Here is a 7,582-nt window from a genome sequence, read left to right on the forward strand (position 1 = left end):
TGAGGAAAGAACTGTAAAGCTCCATGGTGGTCAGGCAGTATAAAATATATCCTTCTACATGACTGCACATGGTATTATCTGCTGATCTGCTGTATAATTTGCTGGGTATCAAGTCCATTTCACATGCAAAAGCTTCCTGGTTAATGATGGCATAAGATCTTTTGGGAGGGATTATGCTTACCTATATATTTGTACAATATTTGACATAATAGCAAGTTAATCTTGACTGTATCATTTATGCTTTGCTACAATTTATACAATATAGGTAATCAATTAGCCTGATTCTCCTGCATGCAGCTAAATGACACATGAACAGCTCATAATGGGCAGCAGTAAATAGACATTTGTATGTACACAGGTACCCTGTGCAATGAAAGGGGCATACAGGAGAACAAGGTACTGAACAAAACAGCCCTGCCTAAAACCAGGCTTTCATTTAAAGGAAGAAAAATGTCACTGAAAGCTGCAAGATTATTAGCATTATTATGCATGAGGAGTAGTCAAAGAAGATGTTACATGAGGAAGAGAGACATTATTCAAGTGTCTAAGAAGATGGACCATCATCAGCAGTGGAGAGAGAAAAGGCTTCCAAAGGAATAGCATAGCATTTCACACATTAAATTATAAGGGGACTGAAGCTTTAAAAGGCATGTTGGAGATTCTGCATTATTTATAATTTGAAATTGCCTTCCCCCCCCCAGATGCTTAAGGTTTGTTCCATTCATACAAAACGGAAAAGTCCTTCCCATACTTCCCAGCTTCTGGACTCTGAGCCAGCTCTAAGTTTTGAGGTATGATTTACTCTAAAATGACATTCATTACCTGCAATGCTGCAGTGGCTTGGAGCAGATTCTTAGAAAGTTCGAGGAAGTGAGAAAAATTTGGCTGCCATTATTCTGGAGCTTGGGAATTCTGGGCTTGGAATTCATTATTATTTTGTATTTTTATTGCTTCCGTACCTACGAGCTCCAGGATTTCACAGTGCTGGGTGCTGTCCTTTCCCCAACACAATTTAAGGTCTTGTGGACACCTTTTTTGAACCTAGTGCACAGCTGCACTGACAGTGCAATCACTCAGAGTGCAGGAGCTTACACTAGGAAAAAAACCTGCAAAAAAATATAGCTTGTATCAATTCCCTGAGCAAAAGAAGCTGTATTGGCAAAAAGAAACTTTTCCCCCTTTTACTCATATTACAGCTGTCTACATTAGGGCTTTTGCTAGCATAGCTGAAAAAAAAAATCACACTCCTAGCTGACAGGGATATGCTGACAATTTTTTTAAATAGATGATGGATCAGTATGTGTTTCTGTGTGTGGGGAAGGGGGAGGGGTGAACCTGGTTTAAAATAGAAGTTTCTATAATTGGTTTGCCTAGATACCCTTAAAATGGCAAGTACTACCCTTGCCAATAGCCTCCACTTCCTGGCTCTCCTTTTCACCCAGGCTCAGACCCCATCCCCATATTTCCCTTCCCTTCCACCTTGTCTGCCCCACACCCTGGTGTGTCCAGCTGGTGGCTCTTGCCTGCTGTCCTCAGTTCTCCCTGGTTTCTGCCCTGGCATCATCCCACCTCTGCCTTCACTGCACACAAACACCTTCACTGAAGCTCCAGTCCACTGCCTCTACCATCAAGAGTTGCCCTTGCTACCTGAAGGATGAGTTTCTTACCTTCCTCTCAAGGCCTCTGTTGGCTGTGAAGGCTCAGGCTTTGCATACAAGCAGAATTCCTCCATACACTCTGTGCCATTGCAAAATCCTCAATTTCCTTCAGCATTTCCTTTAGTATTTCAACTGCACCTTAAGTCAAAGTGACAATGGAGGGATTTCCTTTTCTAACAGGCAAGAAAAACCTTCCCAGAACATCTGGAGAATATTTGGAGGAAGAGATGGAGCTGTGGTAAGATCACAGGACTAGAGGCATGGAGGTTGGTTCTGTTGCTGCTTGTCCTGACCAGACAATTACCTCATTCCATCAGCTCAGGTTGGTTATGGAGGCCAAATGGCATATAAAAGTATGATATGTACTAGCTCCTGGGGAAGGAATTGATCTCAGAGCTACTGTGATCTTTCTGAGTCATCTTTGGACAAAAGTTACCGCCTTGGTGCCTCAGATTCTTTACGTATAAAATCAGACTTCACAGTCATGAGGTATGAACCTTAATTTGATCAAACTGGAAATGGAGTGAGAACCTGTGGTGGTTGAGTCTGCTGAAGTGCAAGAAGTAGGGATTAGCAGGTCCTTGGATGACTAACACTCCTTTGGAAGTGCAATTCTGTGAAAATAAATCGCTAAATAACCTGCAGCTGGTGTGAGGAGTGAGGGGTGAGAGGAAAGCAATGCTCCTGAGCAGACAGCAGCCTGGCAAACAGCTCCTTGAACCACCCACATGTATCAGTGTGCACAACCAGCACCCCAGAGTCCTTATGGATGGTTATTACAGGTAATTCATAGGTTATACACCTGGAATTATATGTAATAATTTTTTTAAAGAGCAGTGAGAGGACTTGTTTTATTTTTTTCCTGAATATGAAAGTTTAAGCATTTAAATAGCATTTAACTAAGTAACCCAAGCCAATGGGTATCAATTATTTGTTCAGAGTTTAAACTGACATTTCATAAGTATGTTAATTGATACTGCACTAACTTACTATAGGTATCTTCCTAAGTGCCAATTATCTGCCTCAACATTCCCCACAATTTAAGTTTGTTAGTAAGAAGCTAATTACACTAGTTTATTGCTGATGGAATTACATGAAGAGTAGATTTCACTCTTACATACTTATTAGACCTCAATAAGTGATCCTTAGCAGTCTGTTGCTATTCAATTAACAAGTAATAACTTCCTTAATGAATTTAATTGAAATGCTTATTTCAGGCAGGCACCTAATATAAAGCGCTTTACTTTGAGCACTTTTCTGAGTGCTAGTCTGGTTTAGTTAACTAGAACAAAATGGGGCCACTGAGGAAAACTCAGACTGTGATGAGAACTGAACTAGTGCTGGTAAATTCCTGCCAAACATGACCAGAAGTGATCTGCCAGGTGATTTCTGTTGTACTGAAATATCACAGGAATAACCAGCACTTTTGTCTCTGAGGGTTTAAATCCATGGAGAGGATTCTGCAGCATGAAATTTTTCCAACACATTAGCTCTGCTGGGAGATACCTAGCCAAGCTCTGGTGCTGTGCTGTGGATGCTGTCATTGAGTTCTTGTTACATTTCAACTCTCTTTAAAACTCACTTCTTTTCCTTGTGAGTCTACACGTTTGCCTGAAGAGATTGATAGAAGTATGATGATGACTATATTTAATGATCTAAAACTATTAGTATAATTACAGCCAAAAAGAGAGTATAACTGGAGGGTTTTGTGCTGTTCCATGTCCTTCAGTGAGATTGACACTAAATCACTGTGAATGTAATCTTTGCTCACAAGCTTAACCTGCACTGAGCTGTCTTGAGTGACCACTCCTGGGGAGAGCAAAACCCAGTTGCTATGTAGAGACAGGTCCCTAACAAAAGTGGTGAGGAATTGTGTGCAGTGTATCTGGGGCTAGACACACCATACCTGGTGTTCTTAGGCTGTGTGAGTCTCCTTAATGGGGAAGGGAAAGATTCTTAACTAGGATTTTGTAGCCTACGGAAGGGTAACCTGCTGTGCTCGTTTATGGCATTGGAAGACCCAACAATGATTGGCTTCTGAAGCTGTTTTTCATTTCAGGATTAAAAGTCTGCTTTGCCCTGTAATGAGGATTTAACAGACAAGACTCGTGTTTGTGGATAAATGCCAGGAAATCTTTTCGAGCAATGCTAACAAATTATGCCATTTGGCAATATTAGTGTATGGGCAGTAATCTTTTCTCAAGAATTTTTAGCAGATAGATTTAGTGTCAAAACCCCCTATAATAGGTTGTAATATCTTCTCCAGTATATCAGGTTTGTTACCAACTTTTTAATGTATGCCTTCTACTCGTTGAATTGAAAGACCTTATTGATCTCTTTGCAGCTGAACTGATTATTGGGGTAAGAGAGAGAGACTTCCTGAAAGAAGCCAAGAGAAATTATTCATTTAATATATTCTCAATTTAGTAAACTTCCATTTAACCTCCAGGGTTAATTAAAAAAAATTGCTGGTTGGCTGGCATAAATTTATTAAATCAGACAGAAACTGAGTTCGGGCTAGTGCATTTAATGTCAACGTTTGTAATAACCTCAAGGAAAAAAATCCACATAGACTTATTTGTATTCCAGAATTGCTTTATTTTAAAACAACAGCCTTAACAGCAGAGCAACCCAGCGAGGAAAATAACCCCCAAAATGGAAACATATTCTGTAACTTTGGATAGTTCAGAAATACTTACGGTGTCAGGGTGGTTATTGGCTGAAATCCTGTCGTCATCAAGAGGCATTAGCTAGTTGGTGCCTGTAGATTCTTTGGGTTGGGATTAGGGGATTTGGTATGCTGTCCAGAGATGCCATGGTTCTTCCCCATGCCCACAGGGTGAATGTGACACATCAGAGTTGGCGTCTTTGTTAAGGTCTGAACAGAGAGCAAGGATTAAATAGGCCTAACAGCTGAGGGGATTTTCAAAGGCATGAGTGGTATTTAGACATGTGTCTTCTGCTGGTTTCTGTTGGTTTTCCAGACTTGCTTTCAGATTCCTGGTTTGATGTGGGCCTATTGCCCCACTGTTCTCTCCCTGATCTTGTTATGGACAAGCTACTTATGGGTGTTTGATGGAGACTGGGGAACTTTTTGGAGATACAAATGTCAACACCCAAGTTACATTGATGAGATGGAGAAGCCTATGCTGGATAGGAAGGAATTAATAGAGAACCATTCTGGAGAAGGTTCTGTCTTGTCATTCATGCTGTGACAATCTTGGAGGTGAGACTGGGTGGCATAACAAAGGTGTTGTCTGCCATTTTGCAGCTGAGCTCCTCTGATCCTGACTTGACTTTGCATCTGAAGCAGATGGGAGTGAGGCTGGAATATCTTGTGAAGCAGCAGTTCAGGAGAGGAGAATCCCTCATTGGATGAACTTTATGAAAAATCAAATAAGCACTAAAACGCCAAAGTGAGGCTTCATGACAGGTGAGTTATTGTTCTGTGCAGAACAAGTGAAACTATGTTTTAGAGAACATAAGGAGGAGTGTAGAAGTTCCAGTACTGGATTTAGATAGAAACTGCTGACATTGTTAGCTGGGTGGCATTTGTGCAAGATTTTATTAGAAGCCAACATCATAAAGCTGTCCATTCTGTCAACCAGTTTCAGGGCAAATATTTCCTCCTCCCTCCTGCCATCAAATTGAGATGACAGGTTTCTAAATGGTTTTCATCTGAAATGTGACAAAAAGTGTATTTTTGGCAACTGATCTTGCTTTGTGTCCTATGTGATATTTTGTCCCTCCTGGCCTGGAATATCTTCTGTAGATAGAGCCTTTGGAGGCATATCCCCTCCCTCAGAGTATGGGGAGAAATTCTACCTGGAGTTTTGTTCCTGAGGAAGAGAAAATGCAGTCTTTTACCAAGTACTGCAGTTTAACTGAAGCAGCAGGAACTAGCAAGGAACGCTTGTAATATGGAACATAGCCTGTCTAGTAAAATGTCATTTTCAAGTACTTTCTGAACTATCTGTCCTAATAATGAAGCAGCTCTGAAATATCACATGACTATCTCGCAGTGTGTTGCACTCTGTGTAACCTCACCTTTGATCATGATGTCACTTCAGATGAAAGACTTGCATGGAGAGTGGTGCGTTGTGTGCTAGGATCGGCAGATATCCTCTGGGATCTGAACAGTGAAGGACTATTTGAGATGTGCACTCTATGCTTGTCAAAGAGAAATAAGTGCTGCAATAAAGGTAGTAGTTGAATATCCAAACTCCCCTCAGTGTGGGTAGAATGAAGACCTCACCATTATGCAAGAAGACTTGCTTAATCTGAAACTTCTTCTAGAAAGGGATTTAAGGATGAGTAATGTTTTTACTGTCATTCAGGGCAGGGTCCTTATTCAGATCAGTGATCTCCTGAATGCTTGAGTAGCTCCAGGTGGCCCTGCTTGAGCATGGGGCTTGACCCAGATGATTTCCAGAGGTCCCTTCCAACCTCAGTCATTCTGTGATTTTGTGAGTTTTGGTATCTTGATACGGCGGACTTGAGTGTTACCAATAGCAGTGAAACAAACATCTTTTTCTGCTTCTGGTAGCACCAGCAGCTCCACACAGTAATTTGAGTGAGCTCCATGGGTACCTTTATATGGCTTGGGAGCTCAGTGTTTGGCACTTTATGTCCCAGTTGAATCTAATATATGATGGGCTTTTCCAGTGAATTTAGAAGCAGACTTACAGCCACACGCACTGTGGCCTAGGGATGGCAAGAGGAATCCATTACAAAATGTCAGCTGGCCTAAGCAAGCCTGTTCAACTCATGGCAGTACCTACTGGAAAACTCTCCAAAAACCAAAAAAATTCAGGCCATTCCTGCAGAGGCATTTTTCTGACCCTGAAGCCTTGATCTCTGTATCAGGCACACATGGCCAGAGATGACGTTGGGGTTGCATCCTGTTACAGCAAATAAGTTCCTGGAGATGTGCATCCCATTTTGCTCTGGCCTTGCTCACACCTCCTTAGTATTTGCTTTCTGGGAATGTCTGAGTGATTGAGGGTGAAGGCCTGGCCCCATGCAGCTCTGCCATCTCCCTCGATGGAGTCAGTATTTCACTCGCGCTAACAGCGACGGAGGCTGAATGTCAGAGCTGCATGCACCAGCTTTCCCAGAAATCAATTCTCAAATGCAGCGTTAATATTGGGAGTGCTTCTCGCTCACCTCAACGTTGGCTGGGCACAATAACCTGTGACTAATGGCCATTCATGGTTATACAGCACGGCCTGATTATAAAAATTTGCCATTAGTCTGTAACAAAAAAAAAATCTCAGGCTGTTAATTGACCAACATGTATTCCTGAGGAAATCGGAGTAATCAGATGGATATTCATTGCACAGAAAGGGAAGGTGCAGCTAGCTTGTGCATTGCTTTTATGATTCATCTGCTCTGATCTGCTTTTGATTATTTTTTCCTCATGTGAGGCCAGTATTGTAAATCAAAGATTTGAGAAATAAGCCTGTGCTTGAAGTGACCCAAATTAAAAACCAATTGCCACCTTTCTTCTCTCACCAGGCAACCGTCCATTTCTGTGCAGGAACAGGCATATGTTAAAGGCTCTCATGCTGCTGCAGGAGCAAACCAGTTAGCTCATGGGCTGCCTCTGCCAGTGGTTAAGGTCAGCTACTGGAAAAAGTTACAAAACAGCTATTACAGCCAGGTATGATCCTGCAAAACAGCCTTCATTGAGAGCTGTTATTCTTTGCTCATTTTTGTGCATGTCAGTGAGGCTCTCCTGGAAAAATAGCTTCTGATACACAAAACAAGGACAGCAAGATGTGCAGGTCTGTTTGGGAGCTGGGATTTTTTTTTGGCCATTCAGGTTTTTCTGCCACAAACTTCCTTTTTTTGTTGATAAATGGGGATCATTCCTGAAAATGGTCAGAACACCTTGTCCATGTGGTAGATTCTCTTCTCTTTCC

Source organism: Acanthisitta chloris, unplaced genomic scaffold (genome assembly GCF_000695815.1).
Source record: "Acanthisitta chloris isolate BGI_N310 unplaced genomic scaffold, ASM69581v1 scaffold6083, whole genome shotgun sequence".
NCBI lineage: Eukaryota > Metazoa > Chordata > Aves > Passeriformes > Acanthisittidae > Acanthisitta > Acanthisitta chloris.